Raw genomic sequence first — 22,459 nt, forward strand, 5'->3', positions numbered from 1 at the left:
TGTTTATAACCCTCCATGAACAACTGATTAACCGTTAATCCTCCGTTAGCACCGCTCTTTATGACCGAGGACTCTCCCCGGCAGGGGAGCCCACCAGGTCTGTAGAGAACCAGAGGCACTTGGGCAAGAAACCCTGAAGCACACAGAAACCCATCGGCCTTGCTGGTGTTGTCCTCGCCCAGCAGGGCTCAAAAACCACGTGCTGTTTTGAGGTCAGAGTACAGGTAATCAGGGGGAGTTTAAAAAAAAAAAAAAAAAAAAAACACACAACAAAAAACAAGCAATGCCAGTAGTCAGATGTTTGTCATGTAGCTCCCACTCAGGGCTGAAGATGGACCATGGCCGAGGGAAGAACCGACAGCAGTGTCCTGCTCTAAGGGGATTTCCTGGTGAAATCTTGTTTCAGATGCCCACACTCCTGACCTTCAGCTTCCCAGCATCACCACCCTGTGAAAAGCACATTTGAGGTCACCCAGCTCCTTCCCAGCAGCTGGTTCTGGCCTCACCTTGGGATGGTGTGGAGACCTATACAGCCTCTCTCCACCTCATCCCAGCAAGGATGCTCTCGGCAGGCCTCAACACATTTTAAGAATGAGTCGCTTTTAGATTCATTACCAAAACAGCCGCCTCTGCCCTCACTCGGGGCGCCAGGGAAGCAGCATGCGGCCCAGCTCCCTGCGGCAGGCAAGGATGGTGCTGAGCGAGCGGCCGGGCAGGGCTGCAGCTGGGCAGTGCAGCCAGGGCTTCACCTGGAGGGCGGGCAGCCACCCCCCAGCTAGCACACACTAAACGCTGTGCCCCGTTGTCTTGCAAATCTTCATGCCTCCCAAAACCAGCCAGAGCCTCTTGGAACAAGTTTCAGGAGCTGGAGAAAGAAGTTTTTACGAGCATCCGGCTAAATCCTGGCCAAGAAGGGGAGGTCAGCACAGAACTCGCTCTACCTGTACCGACATCTCATCGTCCTTCTTCCAAGTGCTGGAAGGGATGCCAAAAACCATCAAAACAAAACACAGCTCTTGGGCAGACAACTTTACCCGAATGTTGGAGCAGGAGATGCCCCAGCAGGGACAGGCAACAGGGCTGCTCAGCTGAGTTGGTCTCTTGCCCTCCTGCCTGCAGGCTACTCTGCCCCTGCCCTTGGGGATTTTAACTGTATAAACTGGAGTTATTTGCCAGATACCAACTTCACTGCTGCCAGCAACAGCTGTTTCCTCTCATCCAGTCCCAAAAGACAACCAAAGAAGAGAAAGCCAAGCCCTCCCCACCTCAGAAATGACAAGCTGGACCATTCCCATCCTCGGTGCCCGCAAGGCAATGCATTTCTCGGGACCAAAGGGAAGCGATCACCACACAGACTGCCCAGGCCCAAGGTGCCTGGCTCCACGGCCAGCTATTCCCATCTCCCAGCTGGAAAAACAGCCCATGCTAAAAACTGATTTCAGGTTTACTCTATAATAAAGCTGCATACACAGCTCTGATACCGTGAGTCAATGGGGCAGAGCAAACACAAACCATCTGTAATAAACAGCGTACAACAGTCCTGAAAGCAAGACGTCATATTTTCACATGAAAAAGCACAGGGGAACGCAAGAGCAGCACCAGCAAAAAGCCTCCAGCAAGAAGAATCAAGCAGGAGTGCAAAAGGTACAACAGAGCAAGCAGCAGCAGCCGCCTGTGCGGGTGAGGGAGGATGCCACACAAAGCTCCCCCAGACACAAAGAGCATCAGAGCTCCTCCCTTTGCCTTCACACACTGCACAGGTTGCTCCAAGGTGAGCCGTATCACCAGCTAAGGGATTCTACTCTCCACTTGGTCATACATTTGCCTGAACTTTGTTTTCAAAGATTTGCTTATCACCCCCACCCCATGGCATCTCCCCCTGCTCCTGCCAAGCCTCTCCCATCCCATCCCAGCCACAAGGCAAATATCAGGAAATGAAAAAAAAAAAAAATAGGATGGAAACCTTGGTAGGTAAAACTCAAGGAGGAAGGAGTGGTCCAAAAAAGGCGTTTGCAATCATTGTGGTACCTTGCAGCTGCTGAGCAGCTTGGAGTTACTGGGCCATCACAGACCCAAGCTCAATGTTCTGCTCCAACCAGAAATTTTACACACGGGCTCTTGAGTAACTGAAGTGACTTGCAAGTCACAGCCTTCTTAACCAGGAAGCTTTAGAAAAATCCCAGCACTAATCCTGTGCTGTATTAGCTGCCCTTCCCTTCTGTAAAAAGGGGATAATATCTTCCTGCCCCAGAGGAATATTGCTAATGCCATTTTCGAGCTGCTCAGACGCTGGCTGCAGTGATAAGAACCTTGCAACAAGCTGCACATGGAGCTCCACGAGGAACTGCTCCCCAAACACCGCTTCAGCAGTGCCTTTCCCTCTGGGCATCCCCTGCCCCGGCAGCTACAGTGTTCATGGAAAGAGGAGAAGTGCATCCAGAGATACCTGCGCATCTTGCTCAAGACCAGGAACAGCAAGGCTGGGTGACTGCTCTGCCCCTCCGTCCTGAACACGGCCTGGGGCAAAGCACAAGGAGCAAAGCCATCAGCTCAGCCACAGCAAGACCGAAGGTGCAATCTTGCAGTCTCCACAGGGCTCTGTGCTTTGCCATCATTTCCCTACGTGATTTCTGGTAAGTTACTTCAGCTTTTGGAGCCTCAGTTTCCCCTCTTGAAAAATTAAAGAGAAGCAAATGCTGCTTCACCTGCCTGCCCGGAGGGGTTACCAGCCAGAGTCTGCAAGCAGTTTACAAACTGCTTGGAAACTACAGCAGGGAAAGCGTGAGAAAAGCCCAAGACGTGATGGTTGTTTATACGATGAAGAAATTCAGGCTGAGTCACAGAGTCAAAGCTGTGTGTTCCCAGAGGCAGGAAGCACACACTAGACACTCAACAAACTGGTTTCCAACGAAGGGATTTTGGTGCTCGGCCCAGAAGGGACTGAACAACGGCACATGGCTAACGGGGACCCTGTATCCCCAAGCTCCCATCCCCCCAGCAGGAAGGGGATTTTGGACCACCACTTGCAGGGGAGGTGGGATGCTTGGGGGACACACGCCATATCCCAACACAACCCAATTTTGCTGAGAGGCATTTCCAACCACACACTCAAAAATGAACTGTTTTATCACACAGGTGCCTCCTGCAAAAGGGGGCATAAAAGCTTGACTCACCCCTGCAAAAAGAGCGCTGCCCGTGGGGAACACACAGTTTTTCTTGCCCTTTAAATCACTCTTCTCCCTCCCTCCTGCCCACACCCACTCATTCAGCGATATTTATTATCGCTACCGATTTCCTAATCTCCAGCACATGATGCAAGAACAGAACTCAGAACAATGTTAGACATTAAAACCCAGCCACAAACAGACGTAGGAAAGCTCTTCTCTGCACAGTAAAGTCACTCGGAAAAGTGGGATCAGGGCAGGAGCTCAGGGCAGGAGCACTGGCAGCAGGTACAGCCCCAGACTGGCTGCCTAGGGAAGGATGTCAGAGGTTAAAAAAAAAAGTAATAATCCCAAGTTGGTTTCCCTGCTTCCCCCGGGACAGCCTCCAATGAGTCACTGTCCCATGACAGAGCGAGCAGCCACACAGGACTCCATGCTGGGGACCTCCAAGGCGAGCTGGAGGCTCCCATACTGCCACAGAAAGGATTTTTACTGGTGACAAAGTCCAGAGGACGCTGGGGCCGACAGAGGAGATTTCATGGTGCACAGGTGGGAGCAGCTCTGCAGCAGACTCCATCCCCACACCGCGGGACACCGAGACAGTTGCACCCTTTATTCTTTTATAGCATTTATTAAGTTTGGTCCAAATGCCCTCCTCTTTCCTCCAAGGAAAGGTGAATCCCCCTGCAGCTGGTCCAGCCAAAGCTCCTTCCGGAGAGCGAAGCCTGAAAGCAAAGCAAAGGAACTGCAGAAGAGCAGGTCAAGAAAAAGCCTTTAGAGCCCTTGACGCAGCTCCTGCAAATGCAGCAATGCTTCAACAAGAAAAGCAAGTGCCAGAGTTTGGTGGCCAGAAGACACCACCAGCAGCCCTGGAAGAATGAAGGAAAACAAAGCAGAAAGAAAAGGGAGGGAGGGAGGGAGAGGGTGAGTGGGACAGCCGAGGAGGGCACGGGATGGAAAGAGGGGGTAGGATCTGCTTGAAGCAAGATCTACAGCCTGTTCCTGAAACTTCCCGCTTGTGTGCCAGGCACTCCCGAATACTAATCAGAACTGAAAAAATATCAAACAATTAGGAAGGAAAGTCTCTTGGCAGGGTTTCTCCTGGAGACGTCGGGCTGGTTTTGTTTATGAGCTAGAGGAAGTGGTAACCGCTCCTGTTTGTTCTTCTGAAGAAAAGAGAAAGCTCCAGTGTTTTAATTTCTTCGCTGAAAACCCTGGAGATTTTGCCTTAAATGGATCAGAATGGCTGATCTAGATTCACCCTCAGCCTTTTGTTACAAGAAAATATTTTAGTCATTTTCTCCCTCCCCTTCTGCGTGGGGAAAGAAAGGGGCAGGGGAAACAAAGCAAGCATTTTTGTTCTCAGAAAATATCAATGAAAAGAGCATTCCAGAGGACAAGGGTGCAGCACAGCTCCTGGGGCGCAGGAGATGTCCTTGCAGAGCAGCTGGGCAGATGCACCCCCGAGGAAGGGCAAATCCATAAACTCAAAACCTCCTTCATGTCAGAAAGGCATGCGAGGCAATGCATGGGAAGCCTAGATAAAGTTTTGAAACAAGCCCTTTGCCTCACAGCTGACATGTGCAAGGCTGGGAGGGGGTCGGGAGAGCGGTGCAGCGCGGTGGGGTGGGCACACACACATTTATTTGAAGGTGCCACTTGCAGCTCATTCCATGCAAAGTCCCTATATAAACATTTCATTTGGTTTTCATGCAAGTCGTGTCAGGAGGGCTTGAGCTAGCACCTTGGCAAGTTAAGCCAGGTTTATTGCGGTTTGTAACAGCAAGTGGAAGGCACAAGGCATGCATAGAAGGAGTCAATACATCTGCCTGCTGCATTGCACAGGGACAGGTCCCAGCATGAGAAAAAAAAAAGTCAGTTCCCAGGACAGACCCATAACTCAGCCTCACACAGCACCCCAGGGGCAGAGGTGTGTGCTGGAGCCCACAGCAGCATAAGGACAAAGCTTGTGAGCCTGTCCCCAAGGCATCAGCTGTCAGAGGCCTTTGAAGCATCTCTGCTGGGCAGGCAGCTCTCCCCCAGAAGGGAGCAGCCAGCCAGGGAAAGCCAGAGGACCTCCTCCGGAGCAGCACGACAGCCCAACAGGCAAACAGTGACACTCATGGCAAAGAACTTCCCCAAAGCTCCAAGCTTTTAGGTGCAAAACCAAAATGCATTCACCATGGAAACCCAGTTCTGGGGCTGGTAGGCTGGTGGAATTTACAGTTGGCTGCAGCCATCAAGGAGGCAGCCTGGACAGTGAAACCTTTCAACGTGAATGGTGCCGACCAAGTAGTCTGTCACTGCTCTGGAAGTGCTTTTCAAGGCAGCCAAACACACTGGTTTATCCAGCAATAATTCACCCGCTTCCAGACAGAAGGATATGGAAGCGGAGCCAGAGCCAGACAGCGCTCCCAAGCCCCCCTTTCCTGCGGGAGTCAGAGGAGGGAAGGGAAGGATGATGAGAAAGGGAGAGGCAGAGCAGGTGGTTTTCAATACTTTTTCCTTGGAGAAAGGCTGCACATTGATCGTCCCTGCACCAGCCATGCAGCTCCAGGAATGCTGTGTAGGTGGCCTGCTCAGAGCACACTGGAAACAGGCAGGGACAGCAGATGCCTCCGCATCACACCCCTCAGGCAACCATCACCCCAAGCATCAGCCTCTTGCTCTCCCAGTGTCCTCCTGCCCCTGCGCACACCAGCCCCAATTCCCAAAGCAATGCCCCAGGTATGGTCCGGAGTTACCATGCGAGGAGTCCTCAGGACCAGCCCTGCCCTCAGCACCCACATTTCCAGGTCACGCTCATGGATCAGCAGCTTTTTAGATACAGCTTAGCATCTTTCCTACGTGTCAAGTGCTTTTGGCTAAAACCAGATCCAGAGATGTCATGTTTTCCAACCCAGATCTGCTCCCTCCCCAGCCTCATCCCTCACTGCTTTGGCATCCCGGTATCAGTGCACTTGCCTGTGGGTATATCCCTCCCTGAGCACCCCAGGATGTTTGGAACAGCTGGCAGAAACAGGGCTCAGGCAGCCCTGGAGTGGCCTATTGGGTACCCACCGTCACAGAGGATGCCCTCATAGGGGATTTAATTCAGGTCTCAAAGCACCAACAAACGCCCTCAGCAGCGGGTCAGCCACCTGCCAAGCCCACCCTGGGAGCTGCTGTGCCATAACCTCCGCTCCAGCCAGCGCGGGGATGCTGCTCATCCAGCAGGACCTTCCGCTCCCCTGCCCTCAACAAAACCACTTTCCATCTCTCCCTGCAGCCGCATCCAAAGGCAAACCTGAGGCCAAGCACGGCTTTGCCAGCTGCACCCTTGCACCCAGCCTCCGCAGGGATGGGACCGGGAGCGCACGGGCTGGGGAAGAGGGGGGGTCCGGGAGGGACAAGGGCTTCGCACAGCGGCGGCACCCACTGGCACCCCCCGCCCCCGGTGGCAGCTCCGGTGGGCGGTGCGCGGAGCATCGCTGCCATCCAGCGGCCGCGGCCCGGGCAGCCCTGCCGGCCCCCCCCGGGCAGCGCCCGTCACCCCCCGCCACTTCACCCACAACAGACAACAATCTTTTTTTTTTTCCTCCCACTATACCCCAATTCAGACGGCTGGGGATGGAGCAGCCCTACCCCACTCAACCTCCGCTCCCCGCGAGGCTGTGCCCCCCATGACCTGCCCCACACCTCCCCCCCCCCCCCTTTTTTTCAGCTCAGAGAAGAACAAGGGCAGCCTGTGGCATTTGCAGCAGGGATGAGCACAGGCACCGCAGCAGGATGTTTATACTGATTTTTTTCCTCCCCTAATAACATCCCATCTTCCAGTTTGACTCCTACTTGTACTGAGAACTATCTCAAGAAGTCTGGCTCCTTCTGGAGCTTCAGGCCCTCAGCACGTACCTACAGGTGGGATTCGCTTCCCTGTGAGGAGCAGCCTGGCCGCAGGCTCCTTGGGCGCACCCAGGGGAAGGGCCCCCAGGAGCTCCTGCAGATACGCACAGGAGGGGCTGAGCAGCAGAAGGGAGAGGGTTGGGGGGCTCCTGGGATGTTCTCCCAGCTCCCAGGCACCGCACAGAGGCTGCCCAGGCTGCTGTCACAGAACTAGTACCGTTTGCCACCTGACGCCAGCAGCAGCAGGGACAGCCCTGTACTTGCCGACTTTCTGGAAAGAAGCACCCACTTGGTACCCGAACCGAGCCCCCACAGGGTGCTCAAGGCTGTGAGGAGATAAAGAGGAAAGGAGCACAGGGAGGATTTGTCCCATCTGTCAAAGCACCAGTAACATCAGAACAAAGAGCATGCTGTTCATACCGCCTCTCAGCCTCATTTATTTTTTTATTAGAGATCCATCTTAAAAATTCACTGGGTAAGAAGAAATGTATCTGTTCTGCCACTCCTTTGCATTGACCACTTCAGTGGTTTGCAAGCACACCATGCTCTCCACAGCCATCTTCTCTCCTACCACCCAAAATCCTCAAAAATGGACTTCCAGCCTAAAACCCCTCAGATAAACCCCCCCACCAGCAATCACCACCTCGCCTTCGACACCCCCCTCTCAGCCCGAGGAGCCGCATGGCAGCTGGTGGGTTCCTTCCCTCCCTGGCCCCGGCAGAGGCTCACGCAGAGCTGGGGTCCGAGGTAGAATTTGGGGGAGTTTACCCAGAGAAAAGGGGTGTGAGGGGGGAAATTTGGCGTTTCCCAGGCCGCCAAAGACGCGCGCCCCCCCCCCCCCGCCCGCACCCGAACGCCCGGGCAGGCAGCGCCGCCTACCCTCGCCCGCCCCCTGGCGGCTGCGCGCGGCACTGCCGCTGCTGCCCGGTCCCTGCCCGCCGCTGCCGGCAGGGGGCAGCGCGCACCCAGGAGCGCCGCCCGCCCCGCCCCGCCTCCCCCCCCGCAGCCCCGGGAGAGGGGGCTCGGCCCCGCGAGGGGGGAACAGCCCGCGGGGGAGATGCGAGCAGGGAGAGCGGGGTGCATCAGACCCGAAAGCTTTTTGCCTATTTGCATGGGAGTTCCCGGGAGCAAACACCACCAGGCACCCAGCAGCACCCCTCAGGCAGAGGGTACCGGGCACGGCGCGGGGCGGGGGCAGGGGGAGGTGGAGAGGCCAGTCCGGGGATGCCACTGAGCAGTTAAAGGTGACAAAGCGCCTCTGACAGGCCAGAGTGCGTGACGAGGGATTGCCACTTAAGCTCATGTTAACAAGCTATTGCTGCCTGCTGGCAGAGGCAGGGATCTCCGCAGCAGACTGCGGTTTATGCTTCCTGCCGGATCCCTGGAAAGAAGGGCAGTGCCAGAAGGGGCTGCCCCAGCCCCCCCAGCAGCTTCACAGGAGGGCTGGCATCTGCACCAGGGACCCAGGCTCCCAGCAAGGTCCCTAGCGCAAGCAGGGCTCAGTGCATCACTTACTGCACCTGAGAGCAGCCAAGCAGACAGCAAAGGCATCCGTTCACAGGACATCTCTCCAAAAAAGCTGAAGATGCAAGAAATAAAACCAAACTCCAAGTACCAGCCTGGCCCCTTAGCGCAGAAGCCGGTGCAGAGCCAAGCAGGCCTGAGCTGCGCTATGCTAGTCCAGGGTGGAAAGCCTCTGCCTTGCCTTAGCCCCTCAGCTAAGGAGCTCGGCACTCAAGAACCTGCTGTGCTACCAGCGAGGGCACGTGCAGTCTCACCCCTCCTCCAGCCTGGGTTTCAGAGGCCCGGACAGGACAGAAACCCAAGAGACTCATGCTACAGAGGGATGGAGTCATGTACTTGGTACATTCAGATGCTCATCAAGGAAAAACCACAGTCCCAAGGGGCTGAGAAAAGGCCGAGATGTAACAGCACCAGTCAGACACTGACAAGGGAAGGAAATTAAAGCATCCAACTCTGTTCAAATAGCTGGAAGTTTGCAGTGCAGAACAGAAGTCAAGTGAGCTTCAGCCACTCAGTTCCTCAGGTTTGCATTTGCCATCTCCCTCCATCCTGAAGAGCACCCAGCTGGCAGAGCTGTCTCTCCAGGGAGGCCACGCACCTCATCCTCCTGGATCTGCACTCAGTGAAAGTGAGTAACAGCAGCTTTACAGTTCTTCTCCATTTCTCTTTAACCATACTGGCACAGCCCACTGCTCAGCTGCTGCAGAACATGTCCACAGCCATACTGGACACCAGCATAGACCTCACATCCCTGCCAGCCTGCATCAAACTTCTTGGACTGATTGATCACCAGCAAACAAGAACAGATGAGCTCTACCCAAAACCAGAAGTGTACTTTAATAAACCCAAGTCTCTCCCAGCAGCAGTTTTCCCTTTATTCATCACATCTCAGCCTTGTTCTCCCAGAGGAAAGTTCACGACAAAAATAGCCCCACACATGAGAAAGCAGTCTAAGCAGGGTGAACCACAGCAGCTTCCCAAGTGGAAGAGCCACCTCTGCTCCATGCCCCAACACCGAGCTGGACCCACTCCAGTTCAGAGCAAAGGGCCGCAGCCGCTGCAAGCCTGCACAGGGAACTGGGACCAAAGGAGGATGTCCTCACCAAAACACACAGGGACCACAGAAGTCAGGTGTCACTAGCAGGCCAGTCCCAGATGAAAACAAAGACAGGACCACTGCATTTATTTACCTCCAGACAAGAGACAGCACAAAAGGCTGGTGAGGGCAAACTCCATCTCCCCCAGCACAGGAACCACCAGCTATTCTCCACCGAAGCAGAAATCCCCATTCTCCCAGGCCACGTACCCTCACACATCCACAGCTGCTCCTGCGAAGCCCCTTGGGCACATCTCCCAGCATCACACCCCTGAGATATCAATGCTGCTGCAAGTCCCCTCAAAATACAAAGCCCTGGCAACATTTCCTAGCAGTCCCCCTGCTAGAATCCCCAGGAAAGTGGATATTCCATTGCAAGGAGGTTGACGCTGCCCTCCCCTCCAAAGGGAGCCTTTCAGCTCACACCCCCTGCATCCACCCAGGCCCCAGGAGCCCCGCGGTACCCCCAGGACAAGCCCCACATTGTCCCCAGTAAGCCCAACAAGCAGCAGGCTCCCCTGCACAGCCACCACTGCTCGCTTCGACACGTTCCAAGTGGGGGAAGCCAGGGGGGATCCCTCTTGCTGGGGAAAGAAAGGAAAACCTGCTTGGGGACTGCCTCGCTTTAACTCCTTTGTCCATTACTCAGCAAGGTAACTCCAGGAAGAAAACTCTTATTAGAGATTTCAGGCTCAAATAACACTAAGAAGTTAGCACTTTGGTTAAAACAGGAGGGGAAAGCCCGTTCAGCTGTCAGACACAAGCCTGTCTACTCTCCTACTGCCCCTAGTGCAGCAGGTCACTGGATTTTGCATTTTCCCTACAAGTGAGGGAAAATATAGTTTTCTAAGTAGCCAGTCCCACAGGAAGGCTTTTTTTTTTAAAAAAAAAAAAAAGAGGGGGGAGGAGTACATATTCTTGACTCACCTAAGGCCAGCAGGATTTGTCCTATATGTGCATATGGACTCCTTCCTCCTCCAGAGCCATGATGCTCTAAATAGCCCAGAACAGGAACTGTAGCACTGGGCTGTAACTGCTGCTGTTCCACATCTGTCAATTGGGAGATCTCGCTGAACGAAGCCAGTTCCACCAGATCAGTAAAAACCACAGCACTAGCTGAATAATACCAAAGAAATAATCCACCAGATTGAGAGAAGCAGATGTCCACAGCCTTCTGGCCATGACATTCCCAGCTACAGACAGAAGGGAGCATCCAAAACCCACACCAGTCCACGAGAGCTTATGACTTCAGAGATCCCAGCTGAGAGAAAACATCCAGAAACAAATCCTCTTGGCTCAGGATCATTTGCTTGGTGGAGCGGGAGAAGTCCCAAGCTTGCACATGGTCTGACTCTTGTTTCCTCGCTTCTAGGTATGAAGACAGTCCAACAGCTATTGTGGCTGGCAGCATCTGCCCCTTTCAGTAATGACAAGCTACCAAAACCTGTAGAGAAACAAGCGTCAGGACAAGGGAGCAGCAGTGACCCTCGGCCACTACAGCACAGTCAAGAGTTGCATCTTGTTCTCCAGGTCTGCCAGCAGCTGCAGGAGTATCTGAGGGCATCTGAGCACATCCCATGTAGCACAGCTGCAAGATATTCCCAAATTCAGCATTAAGCAGCCAAGACCGTGCCAAGATGAAGAAACATAAAGCAGGATTTTTCTTACTACTGCAGAGCAGAGGTGCCGGCCATGCTGGTGGACACGTCCCCAGGGAGCAGGCAGCACCAGCCAATCCCTTGCTTGGATGTTACTGTCCCAGTTGTTTGGTCAGCACTGGTCACGCTGGTTTCTGACACAGAGGATGACAGTTTAAATCCATCCACAGAAAAGAGACAACGATTTCTTCCCAGGGCAGCACGTCTCCTCCGCTCAGCACAAATCCAGCCACAAGGCTCACAAAAAGGCAGCAGTTCACACCACCAGTAGCATACCAGCTGCAAGGGCGTGCAGTGCCCACAGCAGGGCAAAGAGCTGAATTCTCCTCCTGCAACAGTTTCTTGATGAAATGAGCACCTGCAGCAGCGCTCAGCTGCGCTGAGCCCTTCCAAAGGTCTGGTCAGAGCTACAAGGGTCTGCTGAAGATGTGGCCAAGCACAGACCTCCCACAGGCCCCTTACCTCTGCTGACAACCTCAGCAGAGCACCCAGGACAGCACCAGCATCTTCCTCCCCACACCCCTCTTCAAAAGCAAACCCACGGAGATCACCAGCATGCTGCCCAGAGCTAGCGATGACCAGCTCTGCCTAGAAAGCAGTGGGCACACAGGATGGCCAGCATTTTTTCGGAGGGATTTTGATTTACTGCTCGTCTGCCAGGTCTGCGCACACACCATCACGTGTGCATGCACACACAATTTTATTAGAGATACATTAGTACGCACACTACCCAGCTTCGTTAGGGCGCTGCTGCTCTCCAGCACAAAGTCCGTATTTGTTTCCCTGCAGGGGTGGAAATAAAGGGGGTTTTGTATTTTCTTCCTCTTCTCTTTGCAGGCTGGAGTGAGTTTATTTGACACTCCAGCACTCTTTGTGAGCTGAGTGCCTGGGGATAAATGCTACCCTTAAGAGTTACTTGGCGTTAGACAGAGGGACCCTCTTCAGAGGAGAATGGGGGCTTGTTGGGATGGGGTGGGAGGGGGCACGGGGAGGGGGCCTCCGAAGAGCGCCTATGCAGCCCTCATAGAAGGGTCTCTGTCCTGGGCTTACAATAGAGCGAATTCTTAAAGATACCGGGAGCTGAAAGGAAGGAAGGAACTTTCCTCCTTTTAAAAAGGATTTTCAGGAACAATTGAAGAAGCTATAAAAAGGGGATCATTATTTCCCATCCAGTCTGCTGGGCTGGGAAGGCCCCCTGCCCCCTCCCGAGTCCTCGGCTGGGAGGATTTGACATATACCATTTGGACAAACGTAAGAGGTAGGACGACTGTCACCATCCAGTTCCCCCTTTGCTGAGGGAGCTGCCCGGACCCTGTGAGCAGATGTCTGCCTCCCTCCCACAGACAGGTACCAGCTACACAAGCCACCTTCTCCTCCCCAGAACCAGCTGCTCTGCTGCTTCCAGCTCCTCCTGCCTCAGGAGCAACAAGCTGCAGAGAAAGGGATCTCCCAGGAACAATGGTTGACTCAAATGCCCGCTGGTGGGCCAGGATGCCACTGTCCTGCCAGTGATACAGGAGCAACTGTGTGAACCCCATGCCCCCAGAGATGCAAGCCTGCACCATATCCCTGGCAAGAGGGGACAGCACTTCCATGGCCAACACAGCCTGCCCACCGCTCACATGGACAGACACCTGCCATCCAGCTGCAGGCCAGCAGCTCTTCCTCCCTGACTGCGATGATGAGTTCTCTGCAGACACACTCAGTCTTGCAGAGCTAAAGCCACAGCAGTTCGGCTGGTGAGCTTCAGCTCCAGCTTAGCACCATCACAGATCCCAATTGCTTCCAGAGTGACTGGTATCAGCTGTTGCTCTGCTCATGCCCACTGGTGACAGAGTCCCCCCCAAAGCACAGCCTAGCAGGACACTCTGGTACCCCCAAGGGCTGCATTGCAGTGTTTCTGGTATCTCACACAACACCAACCACAGCCCATATACCATTTTTTTCCCCACACACCCAAACTGAGCCCTGCTCATCATATTGTCACCCCAGAGGTACGCAAGCATCTCACCAGGACCTCAGTCCACCAGGCTCCCTCATTGCCTCCTCATTTTCAACTTGCTGAGGTGATGCTGGAACCACATGTGCAAAATTTGGTCCATAGCAGAGCTCCAGCTGCCCACGAAGCAAGCTGCTACAACTTGCACACAAAACCCTCCCCAGCAGGCAAGGGGACCTGCTCTCCAGAGTCTTGGAAACATAGAGAAGCTCCTGTCAGCTTTAATTCCTAGAGTTTACTTCCAAGCTCATTGCATCAGAGATAGGTGTTTGGCCATCCAGCTACAGAACAAGTCAGGCTGCCTCTTGGTGTCACTGGCACCCTAGGTCCCAGACGCTGGCAGGAGGCTCCCGTCCCTCCAGCAGTGACAGAGCCCACCTGGCCATGGGCCAGCCCTGAGTTTATCTGCAGAGAGCAGAGACAAGCAGAGGAGAATGCCACCTCACAGAAACACCACGACCATCCAGCCTACAAGACCCAAAACAATGCTCTGCCTGCCAGTGTGAGCCCATGCACTGAAAGTGTGTTTTCTCATACCAGCTTTGGAAAAAACTCCCAAATTTCAGAAGCCACTCCTGAAAGACACTGGCCTGAAAAGTGCATTTTAAAGGACCACCAGTGGTAAGAGCAGAAGCAAACTCCAGCAACAGCAGTAAAGCCCCCATCCATCCCAGACTGGAGAAGATGTGACACCGAGGTCCAGAAGCACCCTGCCTCCACCTGACCCAGCACAGGACACGTGTAAGCAGTCCACGGCAGCACTTCAAAGCCAGCCTAAAGATCCTGTGCAGTACCATGCAAAAACACCCTGGCCCTCGTGGCCAAGTCATGTTGCTTGAGAGGTTCAAGGTTGTCTTAGGCTGAGCTTTACTTAGAGCCATTGCTGTCAAGTTTTGTCCTTTGCAAGACCACGGAAGGTTTTGCTGCAGCTGCACCAGATAGATGACAGCTCTGGTGCCCCCTCAGGGAGAAAAGGCAAGAATAAAACCCCAGAGGAATAAGCTTTAAGAGCCTGGCTAGATAACATTTGCTTCCAGTATGAAACCCATTCTGGGCTCTTTTTGCAGGAAAGCTACACAACCACCAAGGGATCAAACACATTTATTTAAAGGCTTAGGGTTTAGCCCTCAGAAAACATCTGTGGCCTGGCAGAAAGAATCAGCCAACTGAAGAAAAAAAATGTTACCTTCTTAGGGCATGGGTGCAGCACAACCCTGGGACCAAGGTCCTTCACACCTCATCAGCTCTGTTTGGGAGAAAACACACTTACAGATGAACTAGAAGCAAGAACAACCTCCTTAACCACACGCATTCCGGTTTTCCTCTCGTGTGTCAGTCCTGGAAAGCACTGCCTGCAATTCAGATGCTGCCACAGGGGGGGAAAAACCCAAAAATAAGAAAAGGGGGAAGCTTTGAAGCACTGAAATCAGGCTGCAGAGCAGGACCTGAAGCCACACTGAACATGGGCTCTGTCCCCAGGGACTAATAAGGCAATGCACTGTAAACCCTAATCCTGTGCTAAGAGCTTTCATCAAAAAGGAACAGTATTTATTAGGGAGTTATAGAAGGTAATAAAAGTGTTTTCATGCAGTGTTTATACTAACATGGGGGACTTTATGCTAGCATTTGCCCCTTCATTTTTATTTTAAATACATCTTCCTGATGAAATAAGCCACTCTGAACAAGGCCGCCCTTTGTAATGTGGTTATAACTTTCTGGCTGGCCGTGGTAACTGGCAAAACACTGTGCTTTTCTTGCCCTCTCTTTTGTTGCTTTGCTTTTCTGTTCAAAGTTCAAACAAACAAAAAGCCCCCCAGCAGGCTGCATTGTGCTCCTGGCATTATCCCCCCATTGTCTGGGGCTCAGCGAGCCAGAGGGAGGGGGAGCGGGTGTGACCCAAAACTTTTGATCTCCTAAAATTTAAGGCACTCCGATCATTTCTTATACAGAATCCCTGACAGAAGAGCTTGAGCACAAGCAGTCTAGACCTGAGCCAGCTGCTACTAAAAAAAACACCCATCACCAAGGAGAAGTGATGCTACTACATCAAATATATTTAAAAGCAAGCACAAGAGGCATGCACAGCAAACCCCAGCGCTCAGAAAAGCTGGGTCAGAGTCCAGGGCTTCCAGATTTCACAGCTGGGCTTTGCTGCAGACAGAAGCTTTTGCTTCGGAGGGAGTCGGGAGTCACGAGTCGCAACATCCCCGAAGCCCTGTCTGCTCCACAGCCTGTAATCCACTGAGCCCCCCCAGGCAGTCAAGTGTAGATGAGACGGCACCTCAGTCTGGTTTAGCAACCTCCCTAATACATAGTTTATAGTAATATATTATTTTTAGCTGGTCCTCAAACAGTTCATGATGTCCACTGCAAGCAACAGCATGACCATCAATTTTCCTGGTCTGTTATAGGGCATCCCTCCTCTGGCAGCGCAGAAGGGGTGAACGCACCTTTCCCAGGCCACAGCTGCGGCAGGGCAGTGGCCGAGGGCTCTGCCAGGGTCCCTTCGTGCAGCAGCAGCTCAGTGTCTGTGAAACAAGTCCTGACAGAGTCCCCTGAGCTGTGGGGGTGAGACCGCCTGGGCTGTTGACCCCATGGCTCATGCAGCCCCCATCGCTGCAGGCAGAAGGATCCATTCTGGACTCTGCTGACACCAATTTAGGGGCTCAGCAGAGGCAGCTAGGCAGCGACACACGCCTGGTCCCAGCCTGTTGAGCAGGAGAAGCACCAACATCCCCAGCCGCTGTAATTCAACCTGCCAGAGCACAGCACCCGAGCCCAGCAGAGAAACCCGCCAGGGACCACGGCCCACCGCAGCCAGCATCTCCCCTGCCAGCTACAGCCTTCCCCACGCTCCGCAGCGGGTTTCTGCCATGCAAACAGAGATCAAACTCCAGCAGCACAGCCCTACCAGCCCGCAGCCTGGGAGACACCATGAAGGGAACACACCGGCTGTAAGAGCAACTTCACCTCCTCCTGCCAGCGCAAGAAGCGGACAGGACAGTATTTCCCTTCGCATACGTTGTACTTGACAAAGCACCTTCATGCTTCACTTAGGGACCCTCTCCCCACCAGAAACCCTCACAGCCCCACTGTCAGGAGGGCTGCAGAGAGTCACCCTGCTGCCACTCAACAGCACCCCAGAAACAGTTATCACCAACATGTCACACGAAGCTTGAGGGGTGCCACATCTCAGGCTACCTTTTGTTCGAGACACCTGAGCATGGAGAGCAACTGGTAAACAAGCAGCTTCATAGAAAGAGCAAGTTCAAACAGTTCTTTCTCAAAGACTTTGCTGCAAAAAGAGCCAGGAGAGCACAAAAATATTGCAACACCCTTCTGGCCCATGATGTCTCCTTGTTAGGGGGCTCAAACTCACCACAGCTGCAGGAAGGACATCCATCCCTAGTTTTACGGGGAAATGAGAAAGTGGATGCCCTGAAAACATCACCTGCCTGACAGTAGAGAAGAAAGGTGTCCTTGCATACCCTGCTCCAGCCTCCAGGCTGGAACCTCCCCTTCACAGTGCCAGGCAAACAGAGATGCAGCTTCTTCCCAAGGCCTGAGTCACTGCACACAGCCCTCTCCCCCCAGCTTTCATCCCACCAGCTGTGACTGTGATTATAAAAAGATGTCTCAATTAGCAAGAGAGCTGAGCAATTCCTCCAGTCTCAAAACCCTTCAGAGGAAATGCATTTCAAGCCAGCAAAGAGCAACACTAACAATGTCTGGGCAATAAAAGCTTCTCTTGTTTATATCAAAGTAACCTCAAACATCCTTTCCCCAAACAAGCATCCCTCGCCTTCCGTACGGATCAGCAGGCTCACACACTGGAAGGGCTGGTGTTCTCCTCGACACGCTGGGTCCCTTGGAGCAGACAGCACTAATTTTTGTGTGTGTTATTGGTTGCAGGTCTAGACTGGTGTGGTCTTTTTGTTGTAGCGAGCAAAATAAGGGAGTCATTCATATTTTTCCAGAATTCACACAAAAGTGCTCTTGTGCATCACAGATACCTTGCATCACCAACCCCGATCAAGTGTTTCTCGCTCCCGGACTCATGCCAGGCAGCACCAAAGGCTGGGGAGACCCCCCAGACCCCCAGCAGAGCTGGGGAAGGGGCTGCAGGCTCACCAGGGTTATACCTCACCCAGGCACCTGCCCAGGCACACGGAGCCCTCGGGGACCTTTCTAACGAGGTTTTCCCACAGGAAGGGATGGAAAAAGTCATGTAGTGTCCCCCCACCTCCCAGAAAAAAAAAAAAAAAAAATCACGAAGAAAAACACGCCACACACGTTTTTTCTTAAGAGAGCTGAGGAACCCCCCTCCTCCCTCTGCCAGCCGGGACCGCGCTCGCCCTCCCCCCGCGCTCGGCTGCGGAGCATCCCCGGGTGGGAGCCCCTCGCCCCCGGATCCGGCGGGACAAAGGCGGATGGTGCTGGGGGGTACCGGCACCGGGGGCACCCGCAGGTCGCCCAGCCCCGCCGTACCGGGCCCCCCGGGGTGCACCCACAGCTGCCCCCCCCCCCCCCCCCCCCACGGGGGCCGCGCCGACTAACGGGACCGGGAGGCGGCAGGAACAAGTGCCCGGCGGGGCGCCCCGCGCGGGGTCCCGCAACCCACCGTGGGCCGCCCCCCGACCCCGTTCCCCCCCGCCGCCCCCCCGGGGCCGAGCAGGGCACCTACCTCCGGCGGGCCGCACCGGCACGGTGCCGGGGCTCCGGCATCATCCTCACCCAAGGCCCCGCTCCCACCCCCGGTGCGAGGGACCCCCCCACCGCCGAGGGGCGGGATAGCGGCGGGGATGGCCCCGGGAGCACCGGGGCAGGAGCCGTGCGCGGGGCGCGCAGGTGACCGGGGGGGGGGGTGTGGAACCGGGACCGACTCCCCGGCGGGCGGGGATGCTCCGACTGCGGCGGCCGGGCCATTCCCCCCTTATATAGCCCCGGGGCGGCGGGCGGGCGGCGCGGCTTCACGGGACTTGTAGTTCCTCCCCCCCCGGGCCGGGAGCCGCCTCCCTCCGTCCCTCGTCCCTCCCTCCGGCCGGCCGCGGGGAGGGGCGGGCGCAGGCGGCGGGGGAGACCCCCGGGCGGGGCACGGTGGGGCTGGGTTTGCCCTGCAGCGGGCCCCGGGGCGGGGGGGAAGAGCCGGTGGCTTCGCCGGGAAAAGCCCGGCAGTTCCCCGGGATCCCGCAGCCGCATCCCGGTGGCACGGCGCAGCCATCCAGGGCAGAATCCGTCCCCAAACCGCTGGTGAATGAATAACCCCAGCAAGCGCTCAGCACGGAGACCGATTACTTCAATTGTCCCATGTATTGGTTATTGTTTAGTTTAATTATTCTCCCAATTATTAATTTAACTTAATTATTAACCCATCTGTGGAATGAATGAGCAATTAACTGTGCTGTTGACTGAGGGGCTAATTTAAGGCCCATTCTTGCAAGCACGCTCCGTCCAGGCAAAGTCACCTGTCTCTCCCCGCGGGACGGGGCCCTGTGCCACGCATTTCCCCAGTGCTTTTGCCTCCAGCCAGCGAAATGCCCTGAAGGGGACACAGGGCACAAGGTGGGTGGCAATAGCAGGACCAACACCACCATGCCCCCGTGCCTTCTCCAGGCACAGCCCCTCTGCCGGAGGGACGACCGGATTTTGGGCAGGGGAGAGGGTGGACAGTGCCAAAGGGGGGGCATCTCGCACACCCCTTGGGCTGGCTGGCCACTGGGCTCGGCTCTGGGTGGGCAATGTCCCACCCCACCGGCTGCGCAGGCGCAGGGACCTGGATCCAGCGTCTTCCCACCTGCAGCAGGTCGGGATTTATCCTCGCATGCTCAGGAGAGCTGCCAAAGCGAAACCACAGAAGTTTCCCAGGACAAGTGAGCAAGGAGGGCTGGGGAAGAAAGAGGGAGAGCGAAGGGGAAGGAAAAAAATCCCTCCTGGCAGGTTTTCAGGGCCCAAAGCTGGGGTGGAAATGCTTCCCTTCCCTTAATTGCTTCGAGACCAGATGAATTTCTTGAAGAAACCGCAACTGAAATGCTGCACAAATCACATTGTTGTGCTTGTGTTGGCTGCCTTTTTAAGGAGGTAAAAGGTCATCATTTATGGTATATTAAAAAGAAAAAAAAATAATATTTTAGGGCTGTGGAGGAGGGGGGTTGTGTTGCTTTTTCATACCCATGTTCTGGAAATTAAAACCTGTTTGGCAAGCGCCAGATTGCAACTTGCAGCAAAGAGCAGAGCTGGGAAAACGTGTGGATGCGGGGCAATGCCGCAGCCCCCGTTTGTCCCCCAGAGCCATCCTGTCCCCCGGCCGGGGGCGATGCCCATGCAGGGGCGTGGGGCTCTGGGAGCTGCTCCCACGGGGTTCGCCAGCCCTGCACTGCGCCCTGCAAGTCCCTGCAGCTTCAGGGCCCAGAGGGTGCAGCCAGCACTGTCTGTCTGACACCCCTGAGCTGCTGCGAAGTGGCAGGAAAGTCCTGATTCCAGCCTCCTGAGAGCTCCGCTGGTTTTATTCAAGCACAGAAATTTGGCTGCTCTCTTTTTCTCCCTTTTCTCACCCGTCAGTAAAATGATGGAGCCTATTCTCCTCCGGCTGGCTGCGTGTGAGCAGGCACTTGCTGCTCTGTGAGTCACGGGCAGAAGAGAGCTGCCTGCTCCTCTCCTCTCCCCTGGGCGCGGGAGCTCTGCTTGGCTCCAGCTGCCCTTTGCTTTTAGGAATCCTTCACCCGTTAGAAGCTGCACCTTCCCAAGTGTGGCAGGACTCGAACCAGCAAATGACAAACACAGGCAGGCAGCCTGCCCTGGGCACCAGGTGAGAAACCTCGGGAGCAGCTAACGAGCATGGAAAATAATAGCACCAGTGCCAAAAATGGCAGAGGCTAATTCGGTATTTATTGCGGGGAAGGAAGTGCTGGACATGCCCAGGTCCGGCGCGCTGTCCCGTGCCCAGCTCAGCCAGGAACCCCTCCTGAAAGCGGCTCAGGACTGGGCTGCAGGCGGACAGGCACAGGGATGCAGAACTGGCCCAGCTGCTCTGCAGGAAAGCCCTGTCGCACCAGGCAGGATGGAAGCACTTGGCCTTGTGATGCTCCTGGGCAGAATGAGACACAGAGCTCACTGGAGTCACGGGAATGGCTGTTGCTGACCCAATACCTGAACTGGGTCTCTAAAGGGCTCCCATCAGCTGGAGCGCTTGGAAGCACAGAGCCACATGGCTGGGTGGCCAGGGATTTCAGAAGGCAAATTACCATTTTAATAATTTAAAAGCTTTGCTCCCTCTTCTAGTGGCATTTCCTTCAAAGCCACGTGCCCACAGGCCGCGGCACTGTCAGACATCACCACCAGAAGCGACTCGCAGCGCTGTGAGGCTCTGCCACGGCTCCACAGGCTTTTGCTGGCGACATCTGACTGGTGTGAAGGACCATGCCAAGTACCCGGGTGGCGGTGAGGTACCCCTGCCCTGCACAGAGACCCTCAGTGGCCTCTGAGGGTGGTCTGAGGAAGGAATTGAAATGGAAAGGTGCGCAAATCCTTCACGGAGGAGCTTGGCATTGATTTATGGGATGCTCCCAGCCCTGGTTTTGCAAGAACATGACGTGATGGTTAAAGGTTTTAGAAGATGCTGAACTCTGCCAGGCCAGTGCCAGGTGAGGCAGCAGGCGAGCAGGCGCAGAGCCAGCAGCCCTGCACACCCAGGCATGGCTTTGCGTGACTACAGCTGGCTGGAAACACAAAGACATTGTTTTTAAGTGATAGCCAGCCCCCCCTTCCCCAGCTCCTTGCGAGAGGACAGCATTCCTGTCTCGCATTCCTCAGCCACTGCTGAGATGGGGAGGGGAGACCTGAGCCAGAGGAAGAAAGCACCAAGTTTTAACTAGGAAAGTGGCCCGTGTGCGTGTGTGATGGTGGTGGGTGGTGTGGGCAGGGAGGGAGAGCAGAATTGCCCATAAAGCAAGCTAAAGTGCATGCAGATCAGGTAATAAGGGTAATTACACAAGAGCCTGTGAATATAAGAATGTCAACCAGATGTTTCCAAGTCACGGAAAATCCGTCGTTTCCCAACAGATCCACTTAGAGCTGCTGAAAGCATCCTTTATCCCGCGAGGGCAGGGACTCGAGGCACTCCTTGGCGAGGAGGATGGGGCAGTTTGGTCCAAGGGCTGCCGAACACAGGCTAAAACACTGGCTACACCATCCCCGAGTTGCTTTGTGAAAGCTTTTAAGCAGAGGAAATCCTCAGTGCAATGGCAAGTGGAAAGGGAAGAGGGTTTTGCTGGAGAGGCAAGTTCTGCTCCTGGCTCTGGGCTGGCTTTGGGGTTAGGGGCTCTGTGTTCAGCCGAACGGGGCTGAAATACCACCGGGAGGATGAACGGGCACCGATTCTTCTCCAGCTGAAAATATCCTCGGGATACTGAATTGCCAATGGTCAGTGTTGGGCAGGGAGAAAGAACTGGGCTGCTGACTCCTCCAGACAAACAGGGCAAGCAGCACAAGACGGCAGGAGCCCCGCTGCCCTAACCTGCAGCTGCACCAGCCTTTCGTGGGAGGGTGGAGCCAGAAAAACTGCTTATTCTTGTAAAAGTTTTGTTAGTACAAACACCTTCTTGGTAGCACAGTTGGGTTCACAGCCTGAGGTCATGTTACTCTTACCACCCCAGTTTGTGAATGGCACATCTATAAAGTTCACCATGGACTTTGCTGTTGATTTTTACAAAAAAAAAATAAACAAACAAAAAAACCCAAATGCATTTAGTGACAGGCACCAGCATTGGCAAAATAAAAGCAAAAGGGATTTGGGAAGGGTGATTTGGGAATGAGTTCCCACAGGATGGCTGTTCCCAGGGCCTGGCCAGCACTGTAACCTCTGAAAGTCCTCTGACCTTCAAATACCCTCCCCAAATCAGTTAAATATATATAAATATATTGAAATATGGAAACAAAAAGCTTTTTATTTCATGCACTGAGAGTGCCAAGTGTCTGCAAGAGCCAATAAAGAACTGTTGCTCCAGGGAAGGGGGAGCTGCGTTTCAGGTAAAACACAAACAACCTGAATATTTACCCAAAACTTGAACCAATCTCAAAGTCCAAAAAAAAAAAAAAAAAAAAAGGAACAAAAAAACCTGAGGTTTTGTAAAAGAGGAGG

General features: G+C 54.4%; 1 long non-coding RNA gene across 1 annotated transcript in view; it reads right to left on the minus strand.

The window, feature by feature from the left end:
- LOC129737529 (uncharacterized) overlaps nt 1–18,233 on the minus strand; it is a 57,104-nt gene extending 38,871 nt beyond the window's left edge. Inside the window, exon 1 of the long non-coding RNA XR_008735462.1 lies at nt 18,008–18,233. This is a non-coding gene — a long non-coding RNA (uncharacterized LOC129737529). The remainder of the gene's footprint in view (nt 1–18,007) is intronic.
- Between the last annotated feature and the right edge of the window lie 4,226 nt (nt 18,234–22,459).

This window comes from Falco cherrug, chromosome 1, assembly GCF_023634085.1.
Source record: "Falco cherrug isolate bFalChe1 chromosome 1, bFalChe1.pri, whole genome shotgun sequence".
In the NCBI taxonomy this organism is placed as follows: Eukaryota; Metazoa; Chordata; class Aves; order Falconiformes; family Falconidae; genus Falco; species Falco cherrug.